Source organism: Ziziphus jujuba, chromosome 10 (genome assembly GCF_031755915.1).
Source record: "Ziziphus jujuba cultivar Dongzao chromosome 10, ASM3175591v1".
Classification (NCBI taxonomy): Eukaryota; Viridiplantae; Streptophyta; class Magnoliopsida; order Rosales; family Rhamnaceae; genus Ziziphus; species Ziziphus jujuba.
In genome coordinates, this window is record NC_083388.1 from 25,977,484 (window position 1) to 25,997,660 (window position 20,177).

Sequence of the window (20,177 nt, forward strand, 5' to 3'; positions counted from 1 at the left end):
AAATAAAAATGCGGTCTCAAAATACCAAAGATGGATGGAAAAAACCACAAGAAAATTCTAGAAATAATCAAAACAAAAATAGCAAATATCCTTTTTGTGATATTTGCAAAAGAAAAAGTCATTTGGAAATAGATTGTGGTTTAAAGGAAAACCACAGTGCAAAGTCTGTAGAAAATTTGGGCATGTTGAGAAAGATTGTTGCTTTAAAAACACACATCAAGTTAATTTTATTGAAAAGAAGGACATAGAAAATCATCTATTCTATGTCTCACAAGGTGAAGATAAAAAAGACACCTGGTATTTAGATAGTGGTTGCAGTAACCACATGACAAAAGATGAAAGTATTTTCTGTAGCCTAAATAAAATACACACAAAAGTCAAAATTGGAAATGGGGAATTTATAGAGGCTACAGGAAAAGGAACCATTGCTTTGGAAACCAAAAAGGATAAACGATGCATTACTGATGTACTATTAGTCCCTTCAATAAATCAAAATCTCCTCAGCGTCGGACAAATGATAGAGAAAGGATACTCTTTGCGCTTTGAAGGAGATTCATGTACAATATATGACAAGACAAATAAGACTATGGAGATTGTAAAAATCAAGATGAAAGGAAACAGATCTTTTCCAGTAGATTGGAAATATGCTAGTGAAGCTGCTATGAAGGCATAAGTAGACATCTCATGGATCTGGCACAAGAGATTTGGTCACTTTCATTTCAACGGCCTCAAGATTCTTCGACAAAAGAACATGATGGGTGACTTACCAATTATTGAAGATATCAATGGTACGTGTGAAGCATGTTTACAAGGCAAGCAGCATCGGCAACCTTTCCCGGCAGGCACAGCATGGAGAGCAAAGAAGCTGCTGAAGCTAATTCATACCGATGTTTGTGGTCCAATGCATACTCCATCACTAATTCAAAAAATTCAAAAATTTAGTCGAAAAGCAAAGTGGCTACCAAATCAAAATAATTCGAAGTGATTGAGGAAAGGAATACATCTCCAAGAAGTTCAACAATTTCTGTGACGATGAAGGTATGGAGCACCAACTTACAGTCGGATACGCTCCAGAGCAAAATGGTGAATCTGAAAGGAAAAATAGAACAGCCATGGAGATGGCTAGAACAATGCTGAAAGATAAAGGTCTCCCGAATCGTTTTTGGGCAGAAGCTATCTCTACTGCAGTCTATCTGCTAAACAGATGCCCAACCAAAGTAGTTCAAAACAAGAAACCAATTGAAGCTTGGAGTGGGAGAAAACCATTAGTAAAGCATCTCAAAGTTTTCGGGTGCATATGTTATGCCCACATAGCAAAGGAAAAGAGAAGCAAATTAGATGACAAGACAAAAAAAGGTATGTTTCTTGGCTATAGCATGCAATCAAAAGGCTATCGAATCTATTGCTTAGAAACAAACAATTTAATCATCAGTCGAGATGTTGATTTTGATGAAGATGCATCCTACAACTGGGAAACCAAAGAAGTTGAAAGGAAGACAATTTATGTACCAGCAATAGAACAACAAAGCGAGGAGGAGCCAGACCAAACTCAAGAACCTCAGAAGACAAATCAAGAATCTCCAACTCATCAAATGCAGCAACAAATCGAGCCGGAGGATTTATCACCAAAATCAACTCCTTGAAGAACTCGATTATTAACAGAGATTTATGAATCATGCAACTTGGCCATAGTAGAGCCTGGGAGTTTTGAAAAAGCTTCAAAACGTGAAGTCTGGGTCAAAGCAATGGAAGAAGAGATAAGAATGATCGAAAAGAATAAAACATGGGAGTTGTTGGATCATCCTTCGAACAAAGATGTCATTAGAGTTAAGTGGATATATAAGACAAAGCTTAACTCTGATGGATCGATACAAAAACATAAGGCTCAACTAGTAGTAAAAGGATATTCGCAGCAATTTGGAATTGACTAAAATGAAACATTTGCTCCTGTTGCTCATCTCGACATTATAAGGGAGCTCCTAGCATTAGCTGCTTAAAAGAGGTGGAAAATATATCAATTAGATGTGAAGTCTGCATTCTTTAATAGTTATTTGGAAGAAGAAATTTACATTGAGCAGCCACATGGGTTCATGGTACAAGGACAAGAAAATAAAGCGCTAAGATTAAAGAAGGCCTTATACGGACTAAAACAAGCTTCTCAAGCCTGGTACAGCCGAATTGACCCCTATTTCATCAAGCAAAGATTCAGAAGGAGCTATAGTGAGCCTACACTATACATCAAGACACAAGGTACAGACAACACTCTTATTGTTTCTTTATATGTTGATGGTCTTATATATGCAAGAAACAATGAGAAAATAATTGAGGAATTTAAAAAAGAGATGATGAAGACATTTGAAATGACTGACTTGGGCTTGATGCACTACTTTCTCGAAATTGAGACATACCAATGTGATGAATGAATATTTATTTCTCAAAAGAAATATACTTAAGGTATTATTAAAAAAATTCAAGATGAGTGGTTGCAAAACTGTAGCAACACCACTTGACAATTGTCAGACAATGAAGAAAGAAGATGGATCACCACCAGCTAATAGCTCGACATTTCGAAGTCTCATTGGAAGTCTCCTATATTTAACAACTACTAGACCAGACATCATGTATGCAACAAGTTTGCTATCAAGGTTCATGCAGAATCCAACACAAGTGCATTATGGAGTTGCAAAAAGAATACTCAGATATCTACAAGGAAATAAAGATTATGGTATATGGTATAGACCCATTTCTAATTCACAATTGCTTGGATTCATAAATAGTGACTGGTCAGGATTAGCAGATGACATGAGAAGCACTTCAGGCTATGTGTTCACTCTTGGCTCTGGCATTTTCTCTTGGGCATCAAAGAAGCAAGCAACAGTTGTAAAATCATCTGCAGAGGCAGAATATATTGCAACTGCATATGCCATAAGTCAAGCATTATGGCTCAAATATATATGTGAAGATTTTGGAGAACTACAAAATGAAACAAGTCAGCAATAGCAATGGTGAAGAACCCAATGTTCCATAACAGGACAAAACACATAAAAAGAAAATATCACTTCATCCATGAAGCTGAGGCGAATAAAGAAATTGCAATCAAATACTGCAAGATTGAAGAGCAATTAGCGAACATCTTCACCAAGGCACTACCTCGAAGCAAATTCAAATTACTAAGAAGCAAGATTGGAGTAACAGAAATGTGCATCAAGGAGGAGTGTTGCAATTAATGCTGAACATTTATAAAGAGAATTCTAGAAATACTTAGGTGGCAAGTAAGAGTTTAAGTTTGACTTGACTTCCTCATGTGTGTAAGTGTTCATGTTGAACTTGGCTTCCTAGGATATTTATGTGTGTAAGAGTTTAAGTTTGATTTGACTTCCTCATGTGTATAAGTGTTCAAGTTAAACTTTGCTTTCTAGAACCTAGAACATTCATGAATTGTTTAGTTGGCTAAGGAACCCACCTTGTAGTTGTATAAATAGGAAGCTATTGCTCCCACAACATATGTAACAATTACATTAAAAAAAAAAGTTTCTATATTTTTCCTTTCTCCTTTCCTTTCTCCGCTAAGAATATCCCACAATATCTTTCAATAAATTCTATCAAAAAGCTGCACCAAAAATCATTATTTGTTAGATGGCAGAGACACCTAATCATTTGGTTTAACAAGTAAGAAAACAAGAGATAAGAACATATATACCTTGCCAAGAATCGATGATGATATAGTTGCCATATGCAAAATTCTAAGCTGTGCATCAACCATTATGTTGGTTTTTGAGTTCTGATCCAACTTTGGACAATTACAGTATTTAAGTTCCATGATATGAAGACAGTATTGATGCAAACCATGTTACAAGTTCAGTTCTTAAAATTGATACAGTCTCCAATAATGTGCAATCATGTACTTCTAGAAGTTGTACTAATGGTGGAAGCTCTGGCAAAGATTTTAGGTTCTCACATTTGCTCATCTTAAGGTGAGACAGCTGAGAAAGATTCTTGATGCTTGTAGGCAAGCTCTCAATTTCACTTACACTAAGATTTAAAATTTGTAATGAGGATAAGCAGCCAAGGCCATCAGGAACTTGTAATCTATTGCAGCCACTAAAATCTAGTTCATCCAAAGAACATGCTCCAACAAGGGGAGGAAACTTATTAAATTTTGAACAGCCAGAAAGTCCAAGTTGAAGATCTTTGTATATTGTAGATGTTGTTTGGAACAACCTCAAGGCTTAGACGCGTATCCAATCCTAAGTCTAATTAGATTTTCAATGGAGGAGGTTATGTCTTCAATAACTGTTCTACTTAAATCAAGATACCATAACTGCTCCATAGGCTCCAAAATTTCTGGGAAGTTTTTGAATTTTGAGCAACAAGAGAGGTATAGACGCTCAAGAGATTTCAACTTACAAAGAGTGGTTGGGAAACCCTCAAGCCTTTCGCAACATGTCATGTCCAACATAAGAAGATGAGAGAAACACCCAATTGACGAGGGAACCATTTCTATTGCTTTCCCACTCAAATCTAACCATGTTATATTTCTTGGAATGTCTTGGAACTTTTGAGAAGATGCGCAACAACCTAGAGAAAGCCTTTTCAGGGACTTTAGTTTACAAGTGTTGGTTGGGAGATAATTAAGATATTTGCAGTAGTCAAGCATCAATGTCTCAAGTTGGTTGAGAGACCAAATTGATGAGGGAAATTTTTTTTGCTGTTGTTTTATAGAAATCAATGTACTTCATATTCCCTAGTACCTATGGGAGAGTTTTAAGATTTCGACAACTTCTCATGAGCAGGAAAACCAGTTTGTCAAGATTTTGAAAACAATAGGGAACTCGGACCAAACTTTTACAGTGATCTAGATCTATACTCTCAAGATTTGGAGCCCGAGAGAGATCTGGGATTTGAGTAAGATGCTTGGAGTAACTAAGATCAATCATTTTCAAGTTATCAACATTCTGTTACAAAATGAAATGACAAAACATCTTAGCATTTACTTTACCTACATTGTACCAAAAACCAAAATAAAATAAAATTAAAGCATACTAGGACTCCGCTCCAAAGTTTTTTAGCCCAACTTTTGTGCATACAAAGTTCAATAAGATTCATTGCAATAAAATTTGATGGAAAAGCTTTCAATGGATATCCATCCCAATGGAGATATCTTAGTGCATCAGGAAGAAATTGAAGTCCTTGAGGAAAGTGTATTTTGTGTTTGTCCATCAAAAAGGAACTATAAACTTTAAGCAATCTTAAATTTTTCATCTTTAAGAAGGCAACAGGACTCGAGTATACATATTTGTCAAGCTTAGACATGTCTAGGGATATGGCTTCAACTGTTGCAGTTCCCTGACAACGAAGAACGAAATATAAAAAATTCATGATATACAATATTTAGTAAAAACCATATATGTATTACATAGTCGTAGAATTTTTATAAAAAGTAGTTGTATCATTTTTATAAAAAGTTCATCCAATTTAAAAAAAAAAAAAAGTCAATGCATTTGGCTCTTATTGTATTATTTTCCAATAAGTGATAGACATCATCATTCCACAACCTACTGCGATTTCCAGGCTCTTTTTTGGATTGTTGATGGATAATCTCCTTACCCATCTCTTGCAATAGGTCATGCATCCATAGTTTATTATCCATGATATTTATAAGAGATTTATCAATGAGAACTCTTATTCCAATATCTGTAAAGAAACCGTAAGCATTTAATATGCTTTGCACATCATCTCTATCATCCCCTTTAAAGAAACAAGCAATATCAAGAAATATCTCCTTCTCTCTATCATCCAGTCCCTCATAGCTAAGTTTCAAAACATTCTGAATTTCCATGTTAGGAACTACTTTCAGTTTACGTAATTCGCTTGCCTATTCTTCTTTGCTCTTGGAACAAAGGAAAGAACCCAAAACTTTAAGATCCAATGGATACCATTTGCATAAGCTACCACCTGATTTGACATCTCTATATAATTAGTTGGCAGAGAGTCATTTCCCTGGGTCTTAAAATAAAAGAGCTCAAGAGCTTCATCACGATCTAACTTCTCAACATCATAAATTGCTTGAGCTCTATTGCTAAGCAATTGTTTATCTCTAGTTGTTACAATGATTCTGCTTCTGGGACCAAATCGATCATGGTCTCCAGCTAAATAATCTAATTGGCTTGAATTATTCACATCATCAAGAACAACTAGGACCTTTTTACGGCAGAGTTGATTCTTAACAAAATTTGAAACCACAAATGGAGTGCCCATATCAAGATAGGCTTCCTCTAATAATCCAGAAAGAAGTTTATTCCCTGAATGATTAATCCATGTCTTTCAGATTCTTCCCTTATATTTTCAGGAAAATAACCACCTGGGTGCTTTCCCGATTGATGCTTTTTGGGGAAAACCATTTCAATTCCTATCAATGTGACAAAATCTCTAGTTCAGTACAAAATCCCTTGAATTGGAGGTGGGAATTTAAAGTATCCAATTTCTTTTCTTTATGTGCAGCATTGCTATATCAAGTTGCCCCTGTAAAACATTAAATAATTGGCTCAAATCTTTACATGATCTTGTCAAATTCATCAGAATCCGAATTAGATAGCTTTTCTAGTGTTAACATGACAAGGTTGATTGTTCCTCTATTTGTCAGCTTTATCCATTTTCGTTCGTTGATTTGTTGTGAATAATAACGTAACGACAAGGAAATTAATTCCTCCTCAAAACATTTATCAATTTTTCTTGCAATAAAGATGGGCATCTGACACTGACAGAGATGATCGATAGCCCATATGTTTTCTATAGTGCTATGTTTAGTGAACCAAAAAAAAAAAAAAAGAGAACAGGCGATGCATAAAAAAGATTGTGTGTCGTTTGTTACCTATATTTAAAAAAAAAAATAGCTTAGTTATGTTGCTCTAATATTTTTCCTGGTTATTTGTAGTTGATATAAAATTAAATTGATTAAAAGAACAAAAAAAAAAAAGAAAGAAACAAGCAACGTATAATGAAGCCTGTGCATCACATGTTACCAATATCCTAAATATTGGTAACAAAAAAAAAAATCCAGCTCAGTTATGTTGCTTAAATATCTTCACTAGTTATTTGAATTTGAAATAAAATTAGATTGATTAAAAAAACAAAAAAAAAAAGAAAACAAGCGACGTGTAGTGATATCTGTGCGTGGCTTGTTACCAATATTTAAAAAAAAAAAAGACAGCTCTGTTATGTTGCTTAAATATTTTCACTATTTATTTGAAGTTGAAAAAAAATCAGATTGATTAAAAAAAACATATATATGAGAACAGGCGACGTGTAATGAAGGGTCTGAGTCGCTTGTTCATTTTATCTTTTTGAAAAAAAAAAAAATCAGCTCAGGTATATTGCGTACATATTTTCACTGGTTATTTGAAGTTGAAAGAAATTAGATTGATTTTAAAAATAAAAAAATAAAAGGCAATAGGCAACGTGTAACGAAGCATTTGTGTCGCCTGTTCATATGATAAAAAAAAAAAATAAAAGAAAAAATATCAACTTAGTTATGTTGCTTAAATATTTTCACTGGTTATTTGAAGTTGTAAGAAAATCAAATTGATTAAAAAAATAATAATAAGGTACAGGTGACTCGGAATGAAACTAATGCGTCACCTGTTCCTTTAGAATGGGTCGCCTTAAATTATCTGGTGACCCATATATCATTTAATGCATCGCTTGTTACTTCAAAATAAAACAAAAATAAAATAATCTATTATAAATTTTAAATTCAAATAAATTATCACTGATACCCAAAAACCTGAAAGTTCATCTCGTTGAACATACTTAAGTCGAGCCATTGGACTATAAGTCCTTGTTGCATTAGATCAATTTGTAATTGGTATACCCTATCTCAAATTAGGTCGTGAGAGATGTGTTTTTGTGTTTCGTGTATACACATATATGTGAATAATTGAAAAGAACATTGATAAAACTATTTTATGTTTTTAAATCAATGGAATTGATGTTCATTAGAATGCTACGTAAAAGTATTTGTAGATGAAATTTCAAAAAACTAATTAAAGCTTAAAAATAAGTTTTAAATACTATGGTATAAAGCGACTCTTTTAAATGCAACTGCATCGCCTGTTCTTAAAATTTTAGAAACATAACAGGAGCATTTATGAGAGTTGCATATTTTAAAAGCAGATTCAAATTTTAAACTCAAATAAAGTACAAAATCCTATTTAAAGGGTGAAAAAACATAAATAAAAGAACAGGTGACTTTATTTGAAGACAATGCATCATCGTTTCCTCTAGTTTGTTAAAAAAAAAAAATCAATTTAAGAGACTTGCAAGTTTAAGCAGAAAATAAACCGTACTTCAAAAAAAAAAATTAAAGAATTAAACAAAAAAATAGGCGTCTCTAAAAATTGTTATTGCATCGCCTGGTCCATTGTCACATCTAACCTTTAGCGACACAGTTTAGTTAAATGGGTCGCCTGTTTTGCCATTTTCTGAAAATTTTTGGCGCGTATTAAAATTTTAGCAGGCCTTTGAATACCATTTCTTTTCACAAAAATAGATGTTGGTACACTACCTAATAGATGTTAGAATTGGAAGCAATCTCAGAGAGACTTGAAGAGTGAGATATTTCGGGTTTAAGTTTCCATTTGCCTGCATTACTGTCTGGAAGCTAGATTTCTCTGTGTTGCCCTCTTGGTTAGCTTGGCTTCTTCTTTCTTCGTCTCCATGGTTTTGGTGAGTTTCTTTTTTCTTTATGATTGGCTGTGATATATGGTGGGTTGGGTTATTTTTTATTTATTTATTTTTCATTATAACCGGAGGTTAGGTTCCCTGGGTTTTCTTAATCTTGCTTTTGTCTAGGTTCGCTGGGTTTTCTTAATCTTGCTTTTGTCGATAATTTGTTTGTAATATTGTTTGACATTGTTCTGCTTAGATTGGTAGGGAAATGGATAAATCTTGGATAACAAAAGATAGAACCTCAAGCGATTTTGCTAAGGGGGTGAATGAATTTTTGAAATTTAGCATGGAGAATGATGCGAATCCGCCCAAACCCGTACAACCAACAACCCGTTGGCGTGCCGATCCGTTATGGATGAAGCTGGGACCAATCACTAGAGCACAAGCCAAGAAGTTGAAGGATAACCTTTCTGTGCTTATTCAAAGGATAAATCATAATCAAGAATGGATGATCCTGACCAAAGAACCAAGACCTGTTTTGCTGATACAAGCGCTAGAGACTAGTACGGACCCGGGTGACGGTTTTGGTACATTTTTGGAGTCTGGGAAGCGTGAAATGGTTCCAATGCTTTATGGGTTCAATACATATGCCTAAGAGGTCATGGAATCAAGTTAAATCAGCCTCAAATGCAATTAAAAAGGGCTTGTACGGACAGCTTCAACAATTTGGCCGAATTTGCTGTATTGCTTGCTGGCTTTACTGTTTTTTATTGTATTAGCCTTTTCTTATTTTTCCAAGCATGGGCAACGTGTGGGCCTTCATATTCAGCTTATTTGGAATCCTAAAAAGCATTTAGAAGCTGATTTGGAGCTCAAAGAGGTCAAAGATTGATCAAAGTCAACTTGATCAAAAAGGCTAGCATTTTTAGTTTCCTAATTTGTTTTTACTTTTTGTTTTAGGAAACTACCATTACTTTTTGGCTTTTATTTATTTATTTTCTGGAAAAATAACTTTATGAAGGTTTTTATTTTATTCTTTCCATTGTAAATTAATTAATTATTAATTTAATATAAAGGAATTAATTAATCAAACTTAGATTAGGAAAGGAAGTATAGTTTCGGCCAACTAGGTTTCTTTATGTGTGGTGGCCGATTTTCTTTATGTTCTAGGGTTTCTAAGTTGTCTTTTCAAATCCTATTTAAGGGCTTATTTTTCAATAAGAATACAACTTTGATTTGATTGAGAAAATGCTTGTGAAATTAATTATCTCTTTGTTCTTTGAGAACACTTAAAACACCATTAGAGAATTTATCAGAACCCGTCCAAAATTCCTCATCGGAATCCTAGACAAGTCCTGATCCTAGAGAAACTCTACCGGACTCTCCAATGGAAAATCCAGCAGAACCTCCCTTAAGGGTTGGACTTACCATAAATTCCCTGCACTGAAAACACACTTCTATACACATCTCCTTATTGCTCCCACGTTACTACAATTTGATTCCACAATTTTACAGCACTTCAAATGAATAACAAGAATCAGTGCATAATTAATAACTAAATGTCCAATACAGTATACAGAGCATTATACAAATAAATGTGGAATTAATACAATGTTAGATAAAGAAGTAATACAAGATGAAGAGGAAAAAAGGGAAGAAATGCTTCTTGGACTTTCGGCAATGAACTGAGACGTTGGGCTCGCCCCAGACGATCAACGTCTCCCAACCTGGACCTAGGGGAATGGAATTTAAAAATATGAGATGCTAATCATCTCAGTGAGTGACCCTATCTACTGAACACTTTTAATATTAGGATCTCCTTTTTGAACTCAACGATATCCTACTTTGGATTCTCAATTGGCGATACTTAAACCTTAAGTCACTCTTGGAAAAATATAACATAAAACAAATAATAAAATATATTTTTCAAATATACCACCAACATGAAATATACACACTTTATCAACCCAAATTAAATTTCCAAACTTCTTCAAAAATCGAAATATAATTTATGAAATTCACTAATTAAATCAATGAAATAATAAATAATACGAAAATTATTTTAATTAGTTTAAAATACCTTAACTTGCATAGGCAATTGTTAAAACTCCACATTGGAACAATAATAAAAACATGAATAAATGTATAAAATCATATTTTAAAATCCATAGCATAAAATGAAATATGCATGCTCGTAGTGGAGGTATGTACGATACCTTTTAACATGCTACGTGATCCATGATTCCAGCTGTCGCCGGCACTCTGCTACCAATACAAACCAGGGTGGTTGCCTATATTGGCCGTCCGATCCCCTAGACTCGTAGGCAGCATGATTATGGGGCTAGCTCTACATGGACCACATTGGTTCGTCGCCTCCGTATGGTGCGGTATATGCAATATAATATCAAACAATATATCATACAAATACATGTATGAACATAAACAAAAATACTTGAATAAAATACCTTTAATTTCAAATATCACTTTGAAAAGTATTTAATTTTTAATAATCGATCGGAAAAATATCTTGACACCTTGAGATTGATCAACACACATCCATACTCGACAACAAGTATCGATTATGGGTGGTCACCTTGTTAAATCGTTGATAGCCGATACACACCCTTAGGCAATCATCTTTCTTCCCCATGAACGAAACGGATGTTATTCATGATGATAAGCTTGATCTAGTGAAACCTTTACTCACCAAATCTTACACTGAAGCCTTTAAGTCCTTTAACTTTGATGGAGTCGCACGGCATGGCGGTACTGAAATAGATCGATGTCCAAAGCCAAATCAATAATGATTCGATATCCTTTTTACGGTCATAATCCAGGTAACTTGTTGGGAAAACGCTTTCGAATTGCTTCCCATTATGAGCAGTTCCAACGCTCACCATCTACTCGGACATCAACCACATGGGTCAAATACCTTTGACAACCATTCTCCGATAGCTCCTTGGAGACGAGGACAAAAATTAACCACAGCAAAGGCTTCCTAACTCCTCCATGAAGCACCACTTCAGGTAAGCTGAATCACTTTAACTTTACTCCTTTATGCTAGCGGTCCATAAACATAAGATGCATAACTACTCAATCCATATCTAGGGTCGCTTCAGATCCCAAAAAGATTCAAGGATTGGATCTGCCCCGATTACTTGACCTTCAAAAAGAAAAGGCAATCCTCGACCATCTACTAGGCCATAGGAATTCCCCGTTAGGATAGATGATTCTAATTGACACCTTCGAAGATTAGAGTTATTCAAACTCGGGCAACGAATTTGCTTGAAGACAAAGGGAAAGAACACTTTAAGATGGGTAAAACAAGAGATTAGACGCGGATGGGATGTACAACAATGCACAGTCCCGTAGGAATACTAGAACCTAGAGCTCTAATACCAACTGTCAACACCCGTCCAAAATTCCTCACCGGAATCCTAGACAAGCCCTGATCCCAGGGAAACCCTACTGGACTCTCCAGTGGAAAATCCGGCAGAACCTCCCCTAAGGGTTGGACTTATCACAAATTCCCTGCACTGAAAACACATTTCTATACACATCCCCTTATTGCTCCCACGTTACTACAATTTGATTCCACAATTTTACAGCACTTCAAATGAATAACAAGAATCAGTGCATAATTAATAACTAAATGTCCAATACAGTATACAGAGCATTATACAAATAAATGTGGAATTAATACAATGTCAGATAAAGAATCAATACAAGATGAAGAGGAAAAAAGGGAAGAAACGCTTCTTGGACTTTCGGCAATGAACTGAGACGTCGGGCTCGCCCTGGACGATCAACGTCTCCCAACCTGGACCTAAGGGAACAGAATTTAAAAATATGAGATGCTAATCATCTTAGTGAGTGACCCTATCTACTGAACACTTTTAATATTAATAATATAACAAATAAAGGAATTTAATTAATCAATACCATACAATTAAATAAATAAATAAATAATAAACATTTGAAAGTAATAATTTCTCTCAAAATCCTCACTATTCACTCCGTTGGAAATGTTCCCCTTTTAAAACATTTTCGCAAAACCCGACTGTTCGTATGCCCAAAAATCAAGGAATCGTTAATTTAATAAATAATAATTAAATAACCCAAATATAAATAAAATGTAATAGAATATAATAAATAATTTTTGAACACTTTAGGGTTTGAAATTTTTATCTGAAAATTTATACTTGACGCACCACACCATATACCAGTGATGCCCTCCGATACCGAGCGTCCCGAGCACCGACTGGCGGGGAGGTTAAAGAGAGAAACTTGCATACGGCGCTTCGGCGTCCCGACAGCGCCGCTACTGAAACCGTCATCCCGGCCACGGAGGGGGGCGGCTGATGCGCAATATATAAGACTTGCCTACCCTCGGTCCAATAGCAACTCATGGGAGACATAATAACTTGCGCGCTAATCCACATATACAGCCAGAACACCAATATTGTATGAGTACGTCTAAAACCAATTATTAAATTTTTTTTTTATTACCGTACCGATTTTCCAAAAATCACCATGGGAATTATACCAGTTTTCAAATTCACCATCCCACATTTTCCTTTAACATTTCCGGTACAAAACCATTGATAACAATATACCCATAATTTTTCTCGTAGCACAAAGTCCATCAAATAATATTCCACGGGCATAATTATAAAATTTGAAACCACCAATTTAAACAAATATTTTCCTTAATATATTTAAACCAATTATGCCCAAAAAATAATATAAAAATCCAGATATAATTAATTAACGAAAATACCTTACTCATGCGTGATAAATACAATTAAATCACAATAATAATAATAATCGGGAATTTCTTAATAACCCAAAATTCCGTTTAGCATCAATGGGTATATATTTATAAAATAATACTTTTATTCCACAATTATATTTAAATTCCACCACATGAGCATAATTCTAGATATCAAATTAGCACCAAATAAATATAATTAATTACCCCAAAATAGTTTTAAAGGTGGGTCATTCACCTGGAGCATGCAATTAACCTAAGATCCTCCATGGGATCAATTCCACGACGCACACGTGCTCCTAGAACAACAATTCACACACAGTCAAATAAATTAATATTTTATTCGGGTAAATAATACCCGGTACCTGGGGAGTTAAACACAAACGTTAACCAAAATTGACGAGTAATATACCGAATCGAAGCTTGAGTGACGAGGATTACGAATCCGGTCTTACTTCCAGGAGATCGGACCCGAGGTGGCCGGAATCTCACCGGAAAGCTTTCGGGATTCAACTCTTCGATTCTCTCAAACCATCGTGAATTGGAGGAAAGGGACACCGGATTTGAATTCAAGGGGTTGGAATTAGTGGGGAAGGACCGGCGGTGCAGCTGGGTACTCGCCGAAATTGGATTCTTCGGCGAGCGGTCGTGGTCATCGGTAACCGTCGCCTCCGCCGGTGCGTCCGGTGGCCGATGGCTGAGATTTTTGGGGTTTTTGTAGATCGAGGGGAGAGGGTTCCAACGGGACCAGCGGTGAGGTAAACGGAGGCTGGACGGCGAAAAGATCTAGGTTTGAAGATTTTCGGCCCCTCGCCGGAAAATACTCCGATCCCGACGCATCGAAGGTCCGGTGGCCGTGAAATTTTAGGGGTTGGCCAGGAATGGAAAGGTGCTCCTGCCTGGCTGGCGCGTGTGGCAAGATTTGGCCAGAAAAGTTGACAACTCTAGTGGCCGGTGGTCTTTCTCTCTCCTTCTCTCTCTCTTCTCTCTCTTTCTCTCTCCTCCCCCGCCGTTTTGCCAAAATAAAAGCCACCGTGGGTGACACTGTTCACCCACGTGGACCTCCCAGATGTTGACACATGGTGTCACTGTTCATTGATTCAAAAATATTAAAATATTACGGTGTTCGAAAAACTTCACATGTCCGTAACTTTTAAACCAGATGTCCAATTTAAGTGTGCCGCTAGTCTATGAACTCGTATCGACGAGCACTTTACAACCATACAAAAGTCAAAGCAAAATTCTACAACCATAAAAAGTCAACTCTCGACACCTTTTGGACAGTTTGCACCTCGACTTGTTTTGCCCATAACTTTCAAGCCATAGCTCCGTTTTCGACGTGCTACTAGTTTACGAACTCGTGCCAATGTGTACTTCGTAATGATACATCAGTCAACCTAGAATTCTATCCAAGTCAAAAAGTCAACTTTTGACCCCTTGGGTCAACGATCAATGGTCAAAGTCAACGGTCCATGGTCAACCTCAGTCAAAGTTGGAAAATTTCCGTTGTACTTTGGGATGGGGTGTTACAGAATTGGTTGTTTTAGCTTGACTTATCAATAGGTTTTCCATCCCCTATTATGGCGTTTACATTATACCAAGGTTCCTAACCACAGGTTGGTTAGGGGTTGAGGTCAATTCCATTAGAACTTGAACTTAATTAAGATCCGGGTTAATATAATACAGGTCTAGGAGCAGGTCGTCCTAGGTTCGTATCATTTGGTATCAGAGCTAAATTTTGTTCAGGTTTGATCTATCTTTATTTGCTTTATTTATTTTTGTGTTAAGCTGTAATTTTAGCATTAGGTTAAGGTTGCTTCTATCATCATACACGTTCTGCATCTTGATTAAAAAAAAAAAAAAAAAAAAGACCATTCCTTGTTGAATTAGGATTTCCTAGTTTTATCGTCTTTTTGTTTCCTAATTTGTTGGTTGTTTTTCATCATTGTTCTTGTTAATTTTGTTTTTTTTTTTCTTTACTATTTTAGTCTTAAATATTTGCATTCATATATTCAAAAACTAAAAAATAAAAATTGAAGAGTGGGGTTTGCGGAATAAAAATAAAAATAAAAAAAAATCACACAATTTGAATTTTAGATTGGGAGGTCACGGGTTTGTTGTTTGTTTTGGAGTTGGAATTGCAATTTTGGTAATTATTCTTGCTACTGCAGTTGTTTATGTTTTGTGAGTGAAAAAAAAGAAAAGAAAAGAAAAGAAGAAAGCCGAATATTAAAAAATATATATATATATATATATCGGTTTGTTGAAAATTAGTGTTGAAGTTTGTTGCTGGAAATTTCTTGTAACTGCTGCTGTGTTGATTATTTATTCCATATTTGGAGTTTCTGGAGAGTTATTTTTGCTGCTAGATAATTGAGTTTGAGTGCTAAATTATTTGGATTAAAATTAGTTAAAGGGATTGATACAAAACTTGAATTACAAGAACAACAACCAACACTTTTCTATATTTTTGTTCTCTTTGATTCTTGTTCGTATTTGAATTTCTTTTTCTAGAATTTTATTCTTGAACTCATAATCTATTACCATCTGGTCCAGTTCTTCAAAATTCCAAAGTTTTCTCATTAATTTGCTTTATTTTGTCTAGAAAAAATCGAAAATAGGTATTTTCATTCCGTTCGGTATTTGTTTATTTTTGCTTATTGTTTTGTTGATAAAACATACTAGTGATCTAATTGCTGTTTTGTGGGTGTTTTAATTAGAACTTTGAGATAATTCATTAAGTGGAAAAATGCAAGAGTGTGTGAGCTTAAAAGAGGGTAAAAGTCAAAACTAGTGTGCAAACATGAGTGTCGAGACCTTGATTGAGTGAAACATGTGAGGGAGTGAATATTATGAGGATTTATTTTATTTTTACAGTATTTTACTAACATGGAAGATTCTAGAATAAGAAGAGGAGACACATCACTGAGAATTAATGAAGAGGAGTCCGTAGGATTTCATGGTGATCCACGAGCTACCAGGAGTGGTGAGCAAACGGATTTGAAAGCTGTTTTGGAACAATTACAGCAGGTGAGTGCTCAAGTTAAGCATATGAATCAAAGAATGGGAAGGCTAGAAGCCTCACAAGGAATTCCAAACACAAGAAATAGGCAAGAATTCCATGGAGGATGAGGATGAGGCTGAGTACGAGGAGGTCGCGAGAGACCGAGAGAGGAATTTGATGAGGAGCCATTCGGTGGAGACTTTGAGGAAGGTATGGATGAAGGTTTTGCTGTCCAAGATAGAGCTGGCCGTGGAAGATATAGGAGGGAAGATACAGGTGATGATTTGGGAAATATCAAGGTTAACATCCCACCTTTTATGGGTAAAAGTGATCCCGAAGCTTATTTGGAGAGGGAAGAAAAAATGGAGATGATTTTTGACTGCCACAACTATTCGGAAGGTAAGAAGGTGAAGTTGGAAGCAATGGAGTTTGGACATTACGTACTCCAATGGTGGACCAATGAGCAAAATACCCGAAGGAGAGTTGGTGATGTGATTCCGCCCGAGCCCGCTCCACCGATAACCCGCTGTGGTGCTGACTCGACACGGATGAAGACTAGGCCAATCACAAGAGCTCAAATTAAGAGATTTAAGGACAACCTGGGAGTATTTATACAGGGGGTAATCAATCTCAACAGAGCTTGTCCATACTTGAAGATACAAAGCCTATTCTAAGCATCCAAGTGGTGGAAGCCGATATGGACCCGGATGACGGTTTTGGTACATTTTTAGAGTCCGGGAAGCATGAAATGGTTCCAATGCTTTATGGGTTCAATACATATGCCTAAGAGGTCATGAAATCAAGTTAAATCAGCCTCAAATGCAATCAAAAAGGTCTTGTACGGACAGCATCAACAATTTGGCCGAATTTACTGTATTGCTTGCTGGCTTTATTGTATTTTACTGTATTAGCCTTTTCTTATTTTTCCAAGCATGGGAAACGTGTGGGACTTCATATTCAGCTTATTTGGCATCCTCCAAAGCATCTAGAAGCTGATTTGAAGCTCAAAGAGGTCAAAGATTGATCAAAGTCAACTTGATCAAAAAGGCTAGCATTTTTAGTTTCCTAATTTGTTTTTACTTTTTGTTTTAGGAAACTGCCATTACTTTTTGGCTTTTATTTATTTATTTTCTGGAAAAATAACTTTAGGAAGGTTTTTATTTTATTCTTTCCATTGTAAATTAATTAATTCCTAATTTAATATAAAGGAATTAATTAATCAAACTTAGATTAGGAAAGGAAGTATAGTTTCAGCCAACTAGGTTTCTTTATGTGTGGTGGCTGGTTTTCTTTATGTTCTAGGGTTTTATTTCGTGGCTTTGTGGCCTATTTAAAGGTCTAGTTATCAATAAGAAAAAACTTTGATTTGATTAAGAAAATACTTGTGAGATTAATCATCTCTTTGTTCTTTGAGAACACCTAAAACACCATTAGAGAATTGGTTGTTTTAGCTTGACTTATCAATAGCTTTTCCATCCCCTATTGTGGCGTCTACATTATACCAAGGTTTCTAACCACAGGTTGGTTAGGGGTTGAGGTCCATTCCATTAGAACTTGAACTTAATTAAAGATCCGGGCTATTATAATACGGGTTTAGGAGCAGGTCGTCCTAGGTTCGTATAATTTGGTATCAGAGCTAAATTTTGTTCAGGTTTGATCTATCTTTATTTGCTTTATTTGTTTTTGTGTTATTCTGCAATTTTAGCATTAGGTTAAGGTTGCATCCATCCTATACACGTTCAGCATCTTAAAAAAAAAAAAAAAATTCATTCCTAGTTGATTTAGGATTTCCTAGTTTTATTGTATTTTTGTTTCCTAGTTTGTTGGTTGTCTTTTATCATTGTTCTTGTTAATTTGGTTTTTGTTGATTTTTCTTTGCTGTTTTAGTCTTAAATATTTGCATTCATATATTCAAAAAAAAAAAAAAAATTTGCGGCAACATTTAAAAAAAAAAAAAAAAAACTGCACATTTTGTTTATTTGGAGGTCACGGGTTTGGTGTTTGTTTTGGATTTGGAATTGCAATTTTGGTACTTACTCTTGCTACTGCAGTGTTTATGTTCTGTGAGTGAAAAAAAAAAAAAAAAAAAAAAGAAAGAAGAGGTAAAGCTGAATTTAAAAAAAAAAAGAAAAAAAGAAAAAAAAATATTTCGGTTTGTTGGAGTTTGATTTGGTTGCTGGAAATTTGTTGGAGCTGCTGGGTTTTTTTTTTTATTATTTATTTGAGTTTCTGGGGAATTATTTTTGCTGCTGCATATTTGGATTTTGGGTGCTTAAATTATTTGGATTAAAATTAGTTAAAGGAATTGATACAAAACTCGAATTACAAAGAACAACAACCAACAACTTTTCTATATTTTTGTTCTCTTTGATTCTTGTTCGTATTTGAATTTCTTTTCCTGGAATTTTATTCTTGAACTCATAATCTACTACCATCTGGTGCAGTTTTCAAAAATTCCAACGGTTTCCCATTATTTTATGTGTTTTCTTGTCTAGAAAGCCAAAAAATTAGGATTTGTTGGATTCTTTCAGTATTGCCTACTTTTTTCTACTGTTTTGTTGATAAGTTTAATTAAAAGATACTAGTGATCTAATTGCTGTTTTGTGGGTGTTTTAATTAGAACTTTGAGATAATTCATTGAGTGGAAAAAGGCAAGAGTGTGTGAGCTTAAAAGAGGGTAAAAGCCGAAACTAGTGAGCAAACACGAGTGTCGAGACCTTGTTTGAGTGAAACACGTGAGGGAGTGAATATTGTGAGGATTCATTTTATTTTTGCAGTATTTTACTAACATGGCAGATTCTAGAATAAGAAGGGGAGATCCACCTTTGAGGATCAATGAGCAAGAGTCCGTAGCATTCCATGGCGATGCCCGAGCTACCGGGAGTGGAGACCAAGGGGACATGAGAGCTGTTTTGGAATCAATACAGTGGGTTAGTGCTCAAGTTGAGCATGTGAATCAAAGAGTGGGAAGACTAGAAGCCTCACAAGGAATGCCGAACACAAGAAATAGGCAAGAATTCCATGGAGGAAGAGGCCGAGGACGAGGAGGTCGCGAGAGACCAAGAGAGGAATTTGATGAGGAGCCATTCGGTGGAGACTTTGAGGAAGGTATGGACGAAACTTTTGCTGTCCAAGATAGAGCTGGCCGTGGAAGATATAGGAGGGAAGAAACAGATGACAATCTTAGCAATATCATGATCAACATCCCACCATTCATGGGAAAAAGTGACCCCGAAGCATATTTGGAGTGGGAAGAAAAGATGGAGATGATATTTGACTGCCATAATTATTCGGAAGCTAAGAAGGTGAAATTGGCAGCAATGGAGTTTGGCCATTATGCACTCCAATGGTGGACCAATGAGCAAAACACCCGAAGGAGAGTTGGTGATGACTTGATTACTACATGGCGACAACTGAAAGGAGCCATGAGGAAGCGATTCGTACCATCACACTATCATAGGTTGCTGCATCAAAGACTTCAATCTTTATCTCAAGGACATGGATCCGTTGATACGAACCTAGGACGACCTGCTCCTAAACCCGTATTATATTAGCCCGGATCTTAATTAAGTTCAAGTTCTAATGGAATGGACCTCAACCCCTAACCAACCTGTGGTTAGAAACCTTGGTATAATGTAGACGCCACAATAGGAGATGGAAAACCTATTGATAAGTCAAGCTAAAACAACCAATTCTCTAATGGTGTTTTAGGTGTTCTCAAAGAACAAAGAGATA

General features: G+C 35.6%; 1 long non-coding RNA gene across 1 annotated transcript; it reads right to left on the reverse strand.

The window, feature by feature from the left end:
• Nucleotides 1–444: 444 nt before the first annotated feature.
• On the reverse strand, nucleotides 445–3,447 carry LOC132799583 (uncharacterized). Its single transcript, XR_009634407.1, has 2 exons — nucleotides 1,058–3,447; nucleotides 445–916 (listed from the first exon to the last, which is right to left on the reverse strand). It is a non-coding gene; the product is annotated as an uncharacterized LOC132799583 (long non-coding RNA).
• Between the last annotated feature and the right edge of the window lie 16,730 nt (nucleotides 3,448–20,177).